This window comes from Quercus lobata, chromosome 5 (assembly GCF_001633185.2).
Source record: "Quercus lobata isolate SW786 chromosome 5, ValleyOak3.0 Primary Assembly, whole genome shotgun sequence".
Classification (NCBI taxonomy): Eukaryota; Viridiplantae; Streptophyta; class Magnoliopsida; order Fagales; family Fagaceae; genus Quercus; species Quercus lobata.
Window position 1 is genome coordinate 54,650,975 of NC_044908.1, and position 19,915 is coordinate 54,670,889.

At 32.0% G+C, this 19,915-nt stretch overlaps 1 long non-coding RNA gene across 3 annotated transcripts; it reads right to left on the minus strand.

The window, feature by feature from the left end:
- Window positions 1-8,934: 8,934 nt before the first annotated feature.
- LOC115988891 lies at window positions 8,935-11,051 on the minus strand. 3 transcript variants are annotated; one of them, XR_004091693.1, is made up of 5 exons: window positions 10,865-11,051; window positions 10,611-10,672; window positions 9,559-9,697; window positions 9,145-9,415; window positions 8,938-8,975 (listed from the first exon to the last, which is right to left on the minus strand). It is a non-coding gene; the product is annotated as an uncharacterized LOC115988891 (long non-coding RNA). The 3 variants fall into 3 exon arrangements; XR_004091692.1 differs by having other exon boundaries at window positions 9,559-9,637; window positions 10,865-11,046; XR_004091694.1 differs by lacking the exon at window positions 9,145-9,415 and having other exon boundaries at window positions 8,935-8,975; window positions 9,559-9,637; window positions 10,865-11,042.
- Window positions 11,052-19,915: the final 8,864 nt, after the last annotated feature.

Genomic DNA, 19,915 nt, shown 5'->3' on the forward strand with positions numbered 1-19,915 from the left:
AGCGGTTAGTTTTCTTTTATACCAAGGGTTCCAAACAATGTTTAACGTTGTTAAAAATTATAATTTATCGCTTTTAAATGGTGATATAGTTTTACCAAACAATGTGATTTATCGCTTTTTAACTTACACATATCTGAATTTTAGATAGGCACTTATCCTATTTGTCAACACCTCCTTAATTGTAGGAATCCATTTTCTCTCAGTTTCTGCTATTATATATATATATATATATATATATATATATATATATATATAGAATATAAATATACTAGTGTTTAACCCACATAGTGCGTGGGATCATTTTACATATTAATGAACTTTGCATCCAACATAAACTTAGTTATCATACTTCCACTACATACATTTAAACTCAAACAATATAGTACATTTAAGCATATTGTGTCCAAAAAAAGAATTTGACTTTAAGCAATTAAAGCTTGACTTAATTTGAGCATCTTGTCAAGCTTTTATCATATAAAAAACACATTTATAAAATTTATACTTAGATTATGGCTTGCGTAGCGCACTTTGCAGTGGAGTGCTCTACGATTTTGGTTTTCAACACTCTGCCCTTTACTAATTTGCAAACAATTTGCAAAGGTCATTTTATTTTTGAAGCATTTACTAATTTGCTTCAAGCAAGAATCTACAAAAAAAAAATAAATAAATAAATAAAAATACATAGAAACAAATTAACCTAAGTAAAAATAAATAAATAAAATAAAAAATAAAAACCACATATAAGGTTGAAACACACCAATTTAAAACTTACATGACAATTTCAAATAAGAAATCTGCTATTCCTAGGAACCACAATGAATCACATTGAACTAAAACTTGCATGACAATTTCAAATACTAAATCTACCCTTCCTAGGAACCACAATGAATCAAACCATGAGATTAGAGAGAATTTTACAACCAAAATGTTCAAAAGAAAAAAATGGTTACAGGTTTATTGAGTAGAAAGTTAGAAACATATTAGTTAGAGCCCTTGAGTTATGTATCGTAATTTGTGTGATGGTTTGAAGGAACATATAAAAATTTAAAATAAAAGAGATATCTCTTAATGTTTATGTAGATTAAAATCAATTTATCATTTTGGGTTTAATATTTTTTAAGTCTTAATTCCATATTTGCATTTGATCCTCTGCTATGTACTTAAAATGTGTCTGTCCATTTGCTTATCATTATGTACATATATAATAGTTTGATGAATCATTTCATTCACACCCTTGTTAGGGATAAATATATCATGATTAGCAGAGATTGGTTCTCATTACTTTTTGGAGGTAATGTTAGTTAAAGATATACGTGCTAACAATTATTTGTTGATACAGGTTATGGGTCTCTTGAATGGTTTTTTTTGCTGCAACTTATGAGTCTCTAGAACACCTTAATAAACACCAAAACCAACACATAGGAATCTCTTAGGAAATTAATTTATGCCACAACCTAAAAAGTTATTAATTTTGTACAAAGAACATTATACTTTTAGATTTCACAATCAAAACATGCAAAATCTATGAAATAATAAACTTTGTAAAAAGAACATTATATACTTTCAAATTTCAAAGTCCCACAATTTCAACCCCTTTTTAAAAATAACAGAACATGTAAGAGGGAAAACAAATACCGAAAATTAAGTAGAACTTTGTAGAGTAAGGCATTGACAAATTTAAATCCTAAATACATGGGAAAAAAAATGAATTTCCAAAAAATATTCAATTAAAATAGAAAAACTTATTAATAAGTTGTTATTTTTTCCTCTTCAAATTTTCTTCTTCTTCAATGCATTTTGTTTAGTAGCCTTGCTTTGTTTGTGAAGCATTTGAATTGGCATGCTATCATCATCTGATTTTCCTCCTCAGCAAATATGGCAGTTGTAAATAGAGAACTGCTTTCCTCCTTTGTTTTTCTTACAAATTTGTCTTTTGTGTCCTACAATAATTTTCACTTAAATTAAAAGGTGCTTCAAGAATTCACAAACATCTAATAAATCCTTAAACAATAAGTTACAATTCTTTCATAAGCAAAATTTAGATTGCTTTCATTGTACTACATTGGCTTCGAAGGTATCATGAGAAGTTCGAATATATTATTTTTAATTTGATGAGAACTTCTTATGTACCAAGCAGGTGTGCATGGTAAATAATGAGTGTAGCACAAATAATTTTTTTGAAAACATTCTAATTTTGTGAATCCCTAGAACATGGTTGGAAGTAATATTCGTTGCCAACTATATTCTGAATCTCCCTTGGTAGGACATTTACATCCAACTTCAATTTTTGTATACACAGTCACAAATTTAGCCAAGTATACATACATACGTCATGACCTGTACCATTAGTTTTTTTTTTTTTTTTAATAAGTTTATTGCATTCATGGTACTATGCTGACCTTGCAAGCTAGAAATTATCAAATATCTTGAGTATTCTAATGAAAATTTATCTAATTTTAAGCAATGTTCAAAATTGAAATTTCCCTTCAACAATAAATAGTAATGTGCCGAATCAATCAAACCATATAAACCTCAATTTTAAGATGCAATATATGAACCATATTGGATATATTATTGTCTTTAATAAAAAATAAGAATTTCTTTAACTCAGAATTTCAAGTAAATTTCGACATTCTCATTCACATTCATGTCTTCATTCTAATTAATAATTTACTTTTAAGTTCTAACCATTCACTTTTGTAATTGTATTCTACTGTTAATCAAGCAATCACGTCAAGATTATAATGGGCAGTCCTTTTTTCTTTTCTTTTTTCTTTTAAATTTAAGTCATTTACTTGGAAATTCTTTACAACCACTCTCATTTTCTAATTCATGGATTCCTTGAAGAACATCACAACAATTGGACCCATCTTGTACCAAAGTATCATATGTACTTATGGTCATTCTAGTTTCTCCAAAGGAATAGCCCATGTCAACATCAATATCTAATAATCAAATGTGAATAGAAAGTTTTATTTTCAAATTTAGAAAAAGGAACATATAAAGAACTAATAAGTACAAAGTGGCACAAAGAGAAGTGAACCTCTTAACGCATACACGTCAGTACTTGTACCAGTTGAATGCAACAAAGAGTGGTCATGAATTAACACCATTCTATCCCTCCTTTTTCTTTTTTCAGTAATGACCATTCGCATGTATTTCCTAGCCTGGGTAAGTTTATTTTGTAAACTATTTTTTCTTTCATGCCATTTTCTATTGGTTCGTTTCTCAAAATTTTGCAACCATCTTTTTAGGCGTGCTTCTCTTGCATTTTCCTCTCTTTTTTTTTTTTCTTTTCTGCTATCATATCATGGTATAGGAAAGAATAAGTTTTAGCATTTATTTTTAGAATCAAAGAATCCGTATTTGATAATCTTTAAAACTATTTTAGTTCTATTTTTTTTAATCAAGCATCAACAAAGGACAACGAGTTACAAATTAAATAATAGCTACAAAGGGAAAATTAGGCTTTCCTAACCTTTCAATTTAATTTAGTAGCTCCTATCGAATAGTAGCCAAAAGTCTTATAAGTCAAGGATGAGTATTAACATATGGGGGAAAATATGTCATTATAAATACAAAATTCCTAATAAGAGCCAATATAAATGAGGCGCTAGAAACTGAGATCCTATAAGACGTGATTGTGTGCCATGTAATTATAATTATAATTATCTAAAATTCAGAAAATATGGCAGGTTTATATAAATGAACCATTAAAAATTTTGAATCAATACCAAACTCAAATTCAACAACATAAAGTAATCCATATATAAAAACACTATTTGAAATTGAAACTCTCATTTATAGAGTCATCACCAATCACAACTGAAATCCTTCAAAATCAAGAAAACTTAATCTTTAGGGTAGACTGAAATCTGGAAACCATCTTAGGTCATATGCAAGGTTTGTTTCAAGAGGATCATAGATTAGTTCATGAATAAAGCGAAAGAGCTTTTGGTTGTTGGTCAATTTCTACACTAACTAAAGCAATTCAATACCATAGTTTTTTGGCTTTAAGAAATTTCCAAGTTTTACCAATCGGTTCATAGAGTTTGAAAGGCTCTCTACAATCTTCTAGGGAAGACTCTTTCCCATACATTTGATCATTTTACAATTAACTAATCTAGGCTAAAGTGTGGGGTATGTCTCAATTAGTTTTTAGTTCTATTAGGTTTTTCCATCAGTTTACAGTAACAAAATATATTGTTAGGATTCTCCTTTTGTTTTTTTTTTTTTTTTTTTACTACACTTTCTAATCAGTTTGCCTAATCTGTTGCAATTAACTAATCTGGTATAAAGTATAGGGTATGTCTTGGCTATTACTATTTAGGCTCTACAAACCATCTCTCTTGGTTTTTTTTTTTTTTTTTTTTTTTTCATAAAAATTTTGTAAGTAAAACAGATGACTATATCTGCTGGCTATTCCACAAAAGGCCTCCAATAAGTTTTTTTTTATTTTTTTTTATAATTCAATAATAATCATATATATTTAATTTGCTTGAAGCTACATTAATGATCGGTTTACCAAAAAAAAAAAGAAAAAAAAAAGAAAAAAGAAAAAAAAGTAACTTAAATGCCAGGAACATAATGTATATTGCTTTTGGATTAGATTAAATTCCGTGAACACCACAATTGAGAAACAACAACGACAATAGAGATACTCTATAGTGTGCCCCATCAAGATTGATAGGAAAATCATACATTCTTATCCACTTCAATCGGTTTCTCTAACAACATAAATTATTCAATAGACTATGGATGTTATATATAAGTAACAACATCAAAATAGGAACTTGGTGCTTCTTTCCACATCATAAAACGTAAATTATAAACAATAAAAATAAATTTTAGAATAAAAACAACAGCAAAATTTTATAAAAAAAATTTGTGAGCATATTACTAAAATGTAGTTACCATTACCATTACCATTAGTGGAATCTTTCTAACGTGGAGACCACCAATTACATACAGTTGGGTCAATGTTTGGGTAGGAAATGACAGTTTTTTGGACTACCAACACATACTTATTTATCTTCAAAAGGCTAAAATTGAGTGATTTGTATGACTCAAGCTGTAATGATCTTTCTCTTCTAATAACAAAGAATAACAGATACACCGGCTTTCTTGTCTTCCAAAACAGCAAGCATCATTATTTGTTTTTAAAAAATCTAATGTTCGATAACCCAATATTGTCCATCAGAGAGATTATATAAGTCATTCATATACTGAATGTGAAAGGTAGAGAATGTTCATTAGATTAGATAACTATAGTTAAAATGGGCATAAGAAAAATGTTATCTTTTACCTTCAATGACTAATACATTCAAAGAATTTGAATTTGATGAGAATAGCAATAAACCCCAAAAAAATAAATCATGCCAATAATAAACACGTCTATAAGACATTTATCAAACAGGTATGATGTACATGGTACAAATCCTTTTTATTGGTTTTGATGATTGCAAACTCTCCAACATAAGCACAAACTTACTGGATATCTAAAACCATATTATATTAAAACTAGTATTAGAGTATTATACTATAGAAGGCATTGTTAATGGAAGCCTAACACAAATAACAAAATCTAAACCAATCCAACCAAGAAATTCAAACCTAAATCATATTCAATCCCCAGATTTATAAAATGAAAGCTTATAAAATAAAAAATAAAAAATAAAAACTTTACTAGTTACGGGCATACGACCCGTCTCTCTGTGCCTGTGGTTCCGACAAACATTAACCGAACAATAAACCTAAATAAATAAGATTGAAAAATAAAAAAACAAATATCAGCACAACACTCAATCCTACACTTATCTGATCCCAAGGATTTCACTAAGATTAGTTACAGGAAACTGATTTAATTTCGTTTCTTTATGGTGAAAAACCAAAACTAAAATCTTTCCCTTTTTTTTTTTTTTTGTAATTTCTGTAAGTTATATATAAAAAAAATAAAAAATAAAAAACCCTTCATACATAAATCTTATCAAAAAAAGAAATTTCATACCTAAATCTAAAAAGGGGGAAAGATTGTGCCGGCGCCAGTGCCAATAATCTGAGGGTGGTGCGTATATGGCCTTACGGTGTTGATGGTCCATAGATTTTTCTTCTATGGTGAGGCTAATGATGGTGGTCGGACTGACGCTGGTGGCAGCGACATTCACGAACACTTTCTCTGTACCCCTCTCAATCATTCTGTGTTTTAAAAACCTGAAACAAAAACAAATCAAATCTAAACCTATCCAACAGGAAAACTCAATTAAAAGTAACATTTCATACCCAAATCTAAAAAAATTTACCGGTGTTTATGAGCCATAGATTTTTCTTTCTATGTGCTTATGGATCCGGTGGTCTGATTTTGCCTCTTTCTCTATTTCTTTCTCCATGTCTCAGGCCTCATCATCTCGGCACGGTACAAACTCTGTCTCTCTTTGTGACTGTATCATTCTCAAGCCTCTCGTTTGTTTTTTTACCACTCTGTTCTCTTCCTCTTTCTCCGTACAATTTAATTAATTTATGCAGTTATTTCTTAAATCTATAATTCAACAATATGTAAAATAACAAAATTCAACAAATCTACAATTCAATTAAAAAAGAAATGGAAAAATCAAACTCACGTCAAAGTCAAACTCTTCCTTCTGAATATGTAAAATATTTCAAACGTGATGTAATCAAGCCAAATATTCAATGCATAATCAAATTCAAAAATTTTAATAAGGTTTTGAAGTTATGCAATAGAAATATGTCACTATTTCCAAGAAAAAGTATTGGTTATAGATTTAAACATAATGATTGTAACTCTTTTTTCTTATATATATATATAAACCAAGAGTACAAAGGGGAAAAAAGTAAAGAAATTTTTTTGAAAAAAGAAGAAGTATTGTGATAATACTGTCATAATCTAATCTAACATCTAATCCAACATATGAAAAATGAGTAAATAAATAAATAATTTTAAACACAAAATTGAATTCGTTTTCCTAAAAATCTCAAGGAACACATAAGTGAGATAATGAATATGAGCAATACAAAATATTCCTAAATGCTTAAAACAATTACTCAATAATCTAAAAATATCATTTAATAAAGGCATAACAATTTGTGGCTAATTTGTTAAACAAAATATTTACAAACAATGAAAGGAAACTGCACAAAGACCATCTTCTTCAACTGCAATAACTGTTCTTCATCATATTGTCTAGACTATCCTGCTATTTTTCAAATAAGTTAAAACTTGACAACAACACAAAATATGGACATATTATAATTTGATTTTTCCCTAAATCCGATCAACAACATTAAAAATATTTCATGTTGTAAATAAAGTGATAAAAAAAAAAAAATACTTGCATCAAGGAACACATATAAATTAGTCAATAATAAGACAATGGGAGTACAAACCTCATAAAAATCAAACAAGGAATGAAAAAAAAAAAAAAAAAAATAGAGAGAGAGAGTGTGTGAAATAACATTTATGTGTGGGAAAAATATGCATAAAATGGGAGAGAATGACAAATTTATAGTAAGAGAATGAGAACAAAAATAGTCAAAATAAAGGAAGATAAATGGGCAAAATTATATGTAAAGTTAAAACCATCTAAGAGGAATATGTATAGACAATCAACACATTAACTAGAAGTCTCCACTTCCATGATCAAGACAAATCATCTTAGTTGATGCATTATAGTCTTCGCAGATGAAACACCCAATTTCATCACCAACTACAAACTATATTTTGACTTTACAATGAACTTTTGATTTATATCTTCTGTAACTAAATCACATATAATGCTTCTCAAGAACTATAATAATGTCTCATTAGTTCATTTATAAATAGTCTCATATAATTAAACTATTAAATTATTTATAACATGCCAATAAATTGGATTTTAGGGCACAAACCCTAACAAGACCAAGGTCAAAAAGTCTATTCAATCTATCTATGAACATGACCACTCGGTAGAAATTAGGCTAACACTGATTAAGACTAAGCTTATAGAACCTAAGGGTCTGCAAAAGGATAGGACAGGGATGGAATCTTACCCCTCCCTCTATCACGGCGATGAAGGGGATAACAATAAAGCCTTGCTTCCTACAATTAGGACTGATACTGGGTCGGGTCGGTTCGGGTTTACTGTGACCCGAAACCCGACCCGACAGAAATCGGGTTTATATGTCTGAAACCCGACCCGACCCGAAAATTCGGGTCTGAAATCGGGTCGGTTTTCCGGGTCTCGGGTCGGGTCTTTTTTTTTTTTTTTTTTTTTTTTTTTTTCTTCTCCCTGCTGCTGCTGTTGTTTGTTTTCCATGTGCATTTAGTTACTATATTCAGTTACTATATTCCTTTTTGTAATAATAATCTCTCATTAAAAAAAAAAAAGTCCAATATCAAATCATTTTAAATACTATTTTTAAAAAAATCCAATATCAAATCATTTTAAAAAAAAATTATGAAAATAAAAGCTAAAATCTACTTAGCAAGCCACATTTATGACTATTAAATGGATATACACAATAAAAACACAAAACCAACAATATCTTCATTGAACCATCAAAGTATGATATCTCTTCTTTCTATTATGCAACTCCAAAGCACACCAAACAAAAGAAAATAATATAGTCCTCCACATTCCATTCATTTATAACCTATCCACTCTAATTCATTTCATTCTGTTGTGTACTCTCCAAACAGTGTTAGAACTTTGAGAAAGCAAAACAAATGCATAAAAACCAACACAAGCACTAAAGAGCCGGAAATGAAAAACTATGACAAGATATCTAAAGCTTTACATTACAACAAAATGCTTAGTCGTGAAACAAATTACAGCAATCCATTGCTGGACAGAATGCTTAGTTGTCAAAAAAAAGTTTCTTTTCAATAATCCTGCATGTAAGCACTTCTTCAAGCTCCAACATTAAACTTGGCTTCATACACATGCTCCAACATTAAACTTGGCTTCATACACATGGGGTTGCTGCAAAAAAAGAAATATTCTTTTAAATTCTGAATGGATGCAACTAGTTTTAAAAATTATAACATAAAATGGCCAATAAGACATGAGTACGGCATCCTAAATGAAGTGTCCGTACTTCCTAGTGTGTAAATTACCAACTAGTTTTAAAAATTATAACATAAAGTTGTACCTGGTGGTTGTGGTGTTAGGCTTTTGCAAGCAAATGCAAGGCTATTGATTCAGTTCTTAACAGGATTTTATGTGGAAAGTGGGGCATTAGTCCTATGTGCTATGCAGAAAGTCTTGATCTGACTGTGATGATCAGTGAGGGTGTTAGAGTTGAGGTTGAACAGTGACTTGGGTTGTGGGATTGCGATCCCAACCTGATCCTATAGAGGATTCTAACATAAGGAATACTTCTGGGTAATTTCCACACCTTTACACAGAAACCTTGGATAATTCTGGTAGATCATTCACTATCAACAGTTAGCATTACAAAACAAAAGGCAAAAATAGTAGGCAACATAGAGACAGAGATAGAGGCAAGTGAATAATATGAGATCACAAAATTGAGGCTGAACCATGAAAAGGGAAACAGTGTTACCTAGTCAAATGTTGGATACATATCAAAGCTCGACCACCTTTTTGTCATAGCTAATGCATATATCATCAGCTACTACTGCCTAATACCAAGTAAGAAAGACGGAGAACAATTAAACCAGTAGTCAAGAGGTTGACATTGCCTGTTAAGGAAATTATTAAAAACAGAGACAAACAGTCAGAAAGATGGAGAACAATCAAATAAGTAGTCAAGAGGCTGACATTGTCATTTAAGGAAATTATTAAAAACAAAAACAAAAACGAAAAAACTACCTACAAAAACAATCAGACAAAACACCAGCAAATGCTTTTGGAACAACGAAACCACTCTAGTACAGCAAAAAAAATTATTAATTGGGTCAAATTACATGACACAATATAGGACATGGAGTAGGTCCAAAGTCCAAAATCTAGAAGTATTTCCTTTCCTTCCAGGAAAGACCCTTTAAAGAAAAATAAAAAAAACAAAACCCAGAAATGATGATTAGATTAGGTGGAGGAAAGTAAATAGTTATGATTACAAATCTTCACCCCAAAAAAAAAAAGTAGCAGGTTGGCACTGCCAACTCCATCCCCACTGCACTAATTAAATCCTCGCATGCTTGCCACTACATAAATATATATACACATATTGCTCTCGGCTCTCCCCATCTCCTGCATTGTACAATTGTAGTACAGAATTGATTAATACTTTAATTCAGTACTTCAACTACCCAACAAATTATGGAGTTTGGAGATTAACTACTTACCAGAATAGTTACTTGGTGGTAATTACTGGTGGTGGAGCATTGCATATATTAGTTGCAAATTGCAAGGAATGTAAACATCAATGTGTGTTGACAGAACAGAAGTGTGTAATTATGTTAAATTTCAATAAATAGAATTTTTAGCTAAAATCAAAACTATTACATGTGAATATACCAGCAAAAAACATGACATACTTAAAGGACATGGGTTCTTTGGTTTAAGAAACTAAAGCAAACAGTTTAAGTACACGAATCCAACAGAGAAACAGAGTAAAGCTTTCAAAGATTTTGTGGCAGAGAGGTCTTTTACCTTGGCGAAAAGCAAAATAGTGAAACCCCAGAGAGAGGCAGAAGAGCTCTTTAGTTAAAAACCTGAAAAAAATTCGAAATGGGTCCTTAAAAAAACGATTCAAGCCAAACCCACATCACAAAAAGCAAGAAAATCAAACCCAAACAGGATATTCACATAGAAAAAAACCCCAAAATCCGAAAGTATTAAAAACCCAACTATATTAACAAGAAACAGAGATAACAAATTAACAAGAAATAGGTTCTATGACTTACACAGAGACAAATGGAGCAAATAGCTTGAAACTGGCTTGTAAGGATGAGGTTTAAACCTTTGAGGAATAAAGAGAGAAGTGAGGGAGGGAGGGAGGCAAAGAGCTGAGGGAGGCGGAGACTGAAGAGAAGAGAACGTAGGGTTTTTTTTTTTCAGAAACACAAGAATCGGGTTCAGACTTAGATATTTATAGGACCCGAAAACCGACCCGAACCCGACCCGAAACCGAAAATAACCCGAAAATAAGACCCGAAACCCGACCCGAATATTCTTAGACCCACCCAAAGCATATCGGGTCGGTTCGGGTCGGGTCGGTTTTTGGGTGGGCCGGGTCAAGTGCTCAGTCCTACCTACAATCTTCAATTGCCTCTTGGGGCCAATATTCTATCTCTACGTCTAAAGGGATATTGTACTTGGCCTTAAAAGCCAAGGCAGCCTCACGGGCATTTACTAGCCGAGCAAATCCCATTTCTTTTTTGGATTAAAGAGCAAAAAGGGGGGGGGGGGGGGAATATAAGAATTTATGAGTAAGAGAGGGATAAGATACTTACAAGGAGAAAGAGGGGCAGGAAATGCTATGAGATAAGGGCTTTAGGCAAGGAGAGGAAGAATAACAGGGAACAAATAGACTCAAAGCAGAGAGTGAAGATGAAAAACATTTACAAGGGGAAGAAAGTGGTATTTATAGGAAGGGAATGTGTTAGGGAAGGCGAGAAGAGTAAACCCACGTTGCTTCTCGATTTGCATACATGGGGAACCCAAAAGGCGGTCACTTCAATCATCAATAGGGGACAATTGTCAAGACACATGCAGATAAGTTGAGCTGTCAAATATGACGCATTTATTGCCCGTTGCTTGGTTTTCCCAAGGAGAAACAGTGAGGGGATGCACCTATCAAGATGCTGAGGACAAAACCACGACCACCTTCCCCCAATAGGGCAATGGGATCATGGGGGGCTATTGTGGTGGGAAAGGTAGTAGGCTCATTTTAGAGTTAGGCCGAAGAGATGAGGAGACCCATTCTAAAGATTATGCCTAGCTCAAGGATGGGAAAATTATGAAAAGGCTCAACGTTCAGACCTATGACCTTAGCCGAAGACATGAGGAGGCCCGAAGATGAACATATGTTTAAGCACCTAACTGGTGTCAAGCACAAGTTACTAAGCAATCCTCTCAATGTCAGAAGGTTGGGTCCCACTTCTAATAACTGATTTGATGGGCAAGACAGTGCTATAGACCTAAATGATCACTTTAACCCCTGGGTCGGTGGGTCCCACACACATGCGAAAGATTCTATCATCATGAGGACTCCACCAACAAGAGAGTATAAAAAGGGAAGGAGGTTACAGTGGTGGTGGTTGGAAAAATTGGGGGAGAAACAAGAGAGATAGGTGAGAGCACGATCCCTGGGAATTGAGGTCCTTCTCAAAACTTAGAGGGGGAAGCTCAGCCAATGAGTTGTGTCCTCGACCAAAGACTCATGGTATAATTGTGAATCAATAGGAAGGCCTGGCCCATCACAGCAATGGATTATTCCTAGGATCTCCCATTGTGGGCCAAAAACATCATCAGATAACAAATTAATTGAGGGCTTAGGCCCAAACAACAACGCAAGTTTTTGGGCCCTAGTGACCACAATATCCAACCCCATCTCGATGGTACCCATCTCATCATCAACCTTCTTCTTAATTTCTTTACGCTGTTTCAATAGAAGTGACTCATAACTCTGGGCTTGGTATCTAATAGTTTTTCTCCTCTCATCTTCTTCATCACAGATTTCCTTTAGCTTTTCCTACATCTTTTGGAACTGCCAAAATGCATGTTTTCCCTCACACATATTCCGCAGTAGGATAAACTCAGTGTTAATGAGCCTAAAAAGGTCCTTTTCTTGATTCTTGCTAGCCTTTCTAGAATTTAGCCACCCCTTCAATTTATTTGCAAGAAATATACACCTACCTGAAAATAACTAGTAAATGAATGCCTCATCATTATTGCTATGATTAACATTTCTGGAGGCTTTTTCAATATCATCAATCTGTGGAGTCATATGTCCACTCAACATTCGCTTGTCCAAAATTAGAAGGGGGAAATCGTCACTCAGGTCAACCCTCTCATAAGAAACAAGATTAGCTCTCACTTTGTTGTGCAAGACACCCTTATAAAGACAACTTAATCCTCAAGAAACATTGATATTGTTATCCAAGAATCCATAGATGCTGTCTAACTTTGGTTCGTCAAGAAAGCACAGCAAGAGCAGCATTTCATTCAAATGTTGTACTAACAGTATTTCCGGGATTTCATTTACCAGCAACTGTACTATCATTCCCAACAGCGAGTTATGAAGGCTAAGAGGAAAAGAGTCCATCATGATTTACGTTCTTAAAGTAGCCTATATGTTGGAGATCTTCAAGTAACGATTTCTATCATCACAATACAGCCAGATCTCCATCTTCAAAATTTGAGATTTGTCTTCATCTCTAAACTCATTTCTTGATAAATCTTGAATCAATTTCACTGCTGCATCCACGTCCATTGGCTTCCAATCAATGCTTTTAATCATATGATGAACTGAATCAGGTATACCTTCTAGCACAACAAACTGTAACTCCTCTAATAAAGTCCCTAAATACTTATTCTTCATATGCGCTCTACACAACTTGCCATCAAAAAACCTTTTTTTCACAAATACAACATATCGAAAAACTCCAATTCTTGGTCTCTTTTACATAATCTACTGCCTTTGTCAACATCTCTTTTGCCTTGTCATTCAAAGATTGTTTTATGTCTTGGATTCTAATAGATAAAAATTCCTTCTTTTCAACTAAGCTAATCACATTTTTCCAATAGACCTTAGTTGGCATTAACATGTCGAGGTTCTTGATATCATCCCATAATCTGAAACTCTGATTTTCCATTAGGAAACTCAAATATATCTCTGACTTCTAATCTTGTAAAGTTTTGACTATTTCCTTTATATCCTCAGTGCATGATTTGTCCTCTATCATCTTCTTCAGCTCGAGTTTATTGGCTACCTTTAACAACTCTCTCAGTCCAATTTTCATGTTCTCAATCTTCGCCTCTATGGTGGAGTCCTCGGGATGTCTCCCATCCACGTTAAGGGGATCCTCAATTGACAATGCAAGCTCGCATTCTTGAATAATGGGTGTGTAATAAAAGTTCGAACTAGCACCATCTTATGTGAGTTTAAAATTGGCTCTCGTATGAAGTAGTGAGAACATTATAGAGCTCAGGGAAAGCTCTAAGGCTTTTTCAAAGTCACTCATGACGAAGGCAAAATGGCCATGCTTTTCTGCAACGTGTTCAAAGTGTATGCGGGGAGATATTGCAATACCAAAATGGACGATGCCTAGGATGCCTAAAGCAACCGTAGAGTTTGGGGAGCGGGAAACAATGGTCCTAGCGATCTCTAATGTTTTCTTGTAGTCCCCTGCTTTGAGAAATAACATTGCTAATCTACTTTGATGACTATGTAATTCATATAGTGAGGAAGAAGAAGAAGAAGAAAAATAAGCTTTTTTGTGTACTATTCTTGATTCTATGGGGGTATTTTGGGAGAGAGAGGAAGAGAAGGTAAAATAGGTAATATAGGAAAGTTTTGGAAATTATGGAGGAATAGAGGATATTAAGAATAAGCAAAAAAATTCACTTGACAAAATAACTAACTAATTAAGACTAAACTAACGCAGGAAAGGACTAATGCAATTAAAACATGACACTTGTATAGGACTCATTTTATTCTATTGTAATTTGAACTTTTACCCCAATGTCATTTATGGTTGTGTGTACATCTCCATTTATACCTTTAAAAAGAAAACCCATTTATGTTTTAACCGCAAGACCTATAATCAAATATTTCTAGCTTGTTGCTTTTGATAGAGAGTTAATGAATACTTAGATTCAATGGAAACAATATAACAACTACATCTTGGCATATACTCCTTTAATAAGATTTTGTAATCTTTTTTTCATATATCGATAATTTGTAACACCAGGAGGTGATTTGTCTTTTCTATCAAGTCAAAATTATTTATAGTCTTGTTAGTAGTTGTTATAGCTTAGTAATCTGTTTAATGGGTGAAGTAAAGACTATCGAAGAAATTGTCTCTACTATCGACATGGTCTTTTTTTTAGAACAACATGGTTTGATTACTTTGGTTTTAATCAATTGGTGTAGTTATATATGCATCAAGTATAAATTTGAGAAGTTTACCTGTGATTCTGTGAATGATTAGAAGACTTTTGCAATGAAATTCTGGACTCTTTTACTCTACACAATGATAATTCATTGCTAACGGGTTCTTTTTAAGTGAAAGAGATTACCCCAAAAAAACAGTATAGGAACTTTCCTATACTTTTTTTTTTTTTTTTTGGGGTTGATCTCTTTCACTTAAAAAGAACCCGGTAGCTATGAATTATCATTGCGTAGAGCAAAAGAGTCCAGAATTTCATTGCCAAAGTATTCTAATCATTCACAGAATCACAGGAAAACTTCTCACATTTATATTTGATGCATATATAACTACACCAATTGGTTAAAACCAAAGTAATCAAACCATGTCAATGGTAAAGACAATTTCTTAGATAGTCTTTACTTCACCCATTAAACAGATTACTAGGCTATAGCAACTACTAACAAGACTAAATAATTTTGACTTGATAGTAAAGACGAATAAAAAAAACAAATAGATGCAATAAATAAATAACACAGGGATGTCACATAAGCTGTCATTGCGCTCCCACATCAAAAGGGGTGACCAAACATGCTCTTGATTGAGATAATATAAAGATGAAAGCGGTAAATAGTAAACTGGTATTAATCGATTCTGAAATATTTCGTTCTTTTGATCAAACCAAAATTACCTCTAATAAAATATTGCATACCTTGAATTGTAAATTTGTAGCCATGGAGTTTTTTGTATTATGCTTTCAATCATTAAAGTGTCTTTCACTCACAATCGTCCAAGTCAATAAACTATGAAATTAGGTATTCAAATGGGTGTGTTTCTAAGAATTATTCAAAAGCTCCTAACTGTGATTAAGAGTGTGACCAAGTTAGTAGTGTGCAATACACAATCAGTACACTTGTTAACTTCATAAAATGGCACTTGACAGTTTGAATGAGCTGATTGGAACTGAAAATGGTGTCCTTCAATTTTTGTTTTTACTAGAGAAGTTTGAGAAAGGAAAGTAGGAGAGTGCATTTTATGGGTCTCACTCAGAAACCCCACTCTTTCTTGCAGGGGCTTATTCTATGAAAGATAATTAAATCACATAAGAGTATAATAGATTTTTTTTTTTTTTTTTTTGGTAGTAGCTGCTTGTCTGTTTTAAATTCTTTTTGGCAGTCTCTTTTGTACTTGTGTTATAGTTTGTCATTGTTTTTTTTCTTTTTTTTGAAACATAGTTTGTCGTTGTTATTACTTATTAGTTATTACCATTGCTTTCATTAGATGTTTTTTGCAAGTCCACTTTCCAATTAACTTACTATTGCACCCGTAATTAAACTCCACTTTCCAATATTTATTACTATTGCTTTCATTAGTAGTATCTTGCAAATCCCCTTCTTAATGGTATTTACTATTTTTTGTTGCCATTTTAAATACCCTAAAACAAATTGTACCAATGTCGACAAACAAACTTGGACCATCCAATTTGAGGAAGAGCCCTTGGCACCTTGCTGCTACGCTATTGACACAAACCTAGGTCTAAAATAAACGACAAATGTTAGTTTTTAAAGATTACTTACTAAATACTTTTAGTCCCTGAAGTTTTAAGTGAGCGCTAATGATTCTTGAAATTTCAACAAAGAATATTAGTGGTCTTTCCATTAATTTCTGTTAGTTTTTTTGTCTATTTGTCTAATGGAATAATGATGTGGCAAGCTGATGTGATAATTTTTTATTATTTAATAATAAAAAATTATCACATCATTAAAAAAAAAAGTTAATGATGACTAAGAAACTAAAAAAGTTAATGGAATGACTAATAACGCTAATTGTTGAAACTTCAAGAATCAATAATATTCATTTGAAACTTTAGGGATTAAAAATGCTTTGTTTGTAAACTTTAGAGACTAACAGTATAGTTTCGCCTAAATTCTTCATTGAAACTTTAAAATCCCTAAAAATTTTACCTAGACTAAAGAAAATAAGCATTAACAATATAACTCAACATTAACAAATGTAAGTCTTTATATTTCTAAAAACATACAAGTCAATTTAATAAAAATATAACATAATTAAACTAAAGGATTTTTAACTCCTAACCATGAAATCCACATTTGTCTTTTCATCTAAACAAAAAAAAAAAAAAAAAAAAAAAAAAAGTGTCCATCTCAAAATTTCTAAATGAAAAATATTTTTAACAAAATGAAAAAAATAAAAAAGGTATTTAATAAAAATATTTACTTATTTATTCTCCTAAACACTCTATGGTTTAATGAACTACTATATGGCATAAGATTAATTAGAGGGGAAAAATAGTACATTAATATTTATATAAGCTAATCTATTTTTATGAAAGTATACATTAAACTTTGATTTTTATACGAGCTTTGGCTGTTAAGAAGGATTTTGGAGAGCTTGTTCAAGATGGGTTGAGAGGTAGGAAGATGGTTATAGATCAATGTTGATAGTGCCATGATGAAGATTACGGTTCAAATTGCCAAATGGATCACCTTTTGGAACTGGAAATGCTTGGAATTTGGTGGTTGAAGATTAAGGTTGACTGAGGGAAAGTGGAGGAGAGAGACCAGATATATACAATTGAGAGTAGAGTTGACTTAGGACTAAGGAACTTGGTCTTGGGAAGAATTTACCACGAGGGATCAAAGACTATATTAATGACGGGATTCCTTGTTTGAGTTTCAATATTTTATGTACTAAAATACTCTTACACAAATTCTTAAACTCTCTAAATTACTCTTATCTTTTAGTTAAATAATTTTAAATTAAAAAACATAAATTGATTAAAAGAGTAATTTACTGTTTCTAATTTTTAGGTTGTTTCATCTATCTTTTCCATTCGGCCTAAAACTTAGGACATTATCTCTATTTCATTTCTAAACATTATTCCACATTACTTTGTCTCTTTCTTTAAAAAAAAAAAAAAAAAATTACACAGTTATTTATATATCAGTTTTAAACATTATAATGCTAAACTAAAAAAACAAATAAATAAAAAAGAGCATTATTGCATACGCAAAGTGCATGTGATGAGTCTTATTAGAATATTGACTTATTATTATAAAACTTGGTGAGGTCTGGATCAGGGTTCTGTTGAAAAAAGAATTATTCATTTCCTCACACCCAAGTGTCAAATTCAATTCATGACCTTGTAATGAATACTGAATAATATCAAGATTGCAAATTCATATTTTTGGTAGGGAGCAGGTTGGCCAAATAATTTTCATTGGAAAAATTCAATTCATTCCATTGCAGTATCTAGTCCCACTTTTCTTTTCTTTTTCTTTTTTAATAAGAATTTTTTTTTTTTTTAAATCTTATAGTTCAATTGGTACATTATAGTGTTTCAAATGAAAACATCTAAGGTTTCAAATTCTGCCGTCCCATTCTAACTATCAAATTAGAATTTTTATTTTATTTTATTAAAAAAACACTTTCTTTAAATGGGGTTTTCAAAATGGAGCACTTAATTTGAAGAATGAAACTTCAATCCATCAAAAGCATTCATTTATAATAAGTTTTGTCATCATATGTTGTCGTAAAAGAATTGATTGTCATTATAGTATCCGTGTGACATCTCAGAAACGATATTTTTTTTAAATATTACTTTTTTAAGTCTCACCATTTTTTTAGGTACAATTTTTTAAACCTATGTTCAAAAGGCTAAAAAAATAAAATGTACAAGGTCGACACAAATCACAATCCTAATTCTATAGTGTTTAATTTGAGCATGTGACTATCGGTTGCTTCTTCATTTTTTTATTTTTTTATTTTTTTAGATATAAGTGCAATTTGAATTCACGTTTTGTGCGTTCACGTTTTGCGTTTTTCTCCTTTTTTTTTCCTTTTTTTTAGCTGCAGTTATTGACTTTTCTTCAGTATACAGTGCACACTTCAGCAACACAAGTGAGTCCCGTGCACTGTTCACGAGACGCACAAACTTCACTTTTTAGCAACTTTTTTCATTAAAAATAAGTCTCATGACACTATTCACACATTTAAAAATTATTTTGCTATAGTGTTTTCAGTTTTCAACAAAATAAACTGTATCCAAACGGACCCATAATATAAAAATTCTATTATAACCTAATCTAAGTGTAAACGTATGTAAAACTCTCTCGGGAAGACTTGAAACAAGGACTCACCTCAATCCATGTTATAAATTATCAATGCTTTGGGCATGTTTTTGACTTTCAGCACATGCACTTTGGCATTCCAACTTTCACAAGTACGTGAATGCATTCAGTCAATTACCTATTTTTCCTTATGCAGCTCGGTTAATTACTCAATTGCGTAGAAAATAACTTGTGAAAGTAGTGAACGCCACTATTTTTTAACATGAGAAAAGTAAAAGTCCATACCTATTGAGAATGTATCACATAGAGCATGTATATGCACTGTTGAGATTAGTGAACCACTTTTGTTGCAATAACGATGTTCAAATGGCTTTTGAAAATTAAAATAAGAAAACAAAAAAGTTATGTGTAAGTGAATGCGTGCGTGTGTGTAAATTATATATATATATATATATAGAGAGAGAGAGCATCCCTTTTTTTTATTTAGTGAAGTTGACTTCATTAGTAACAAAGGTAATGAAATTAAGCTACTATGAAGGAAAAAGGGTAAGGAGAAGATGTATAGTGTACCAGGATGTCGAAAGGCAAGAGGAAGTTCCTTAAAACCGCCTGACCATCTAAAACCACTGTGCCCTGACAATTTTGTTACCCTCCAAAGGGTAAGGCTCCATTGCCTATATACATGTCTAAACCTTTTTAGTCAATTGGAACTTTAAATTGGTAAAAGGTCATTAGCTAAATCCAAGTGTTCCCTGTGAATCATATTAGTTAA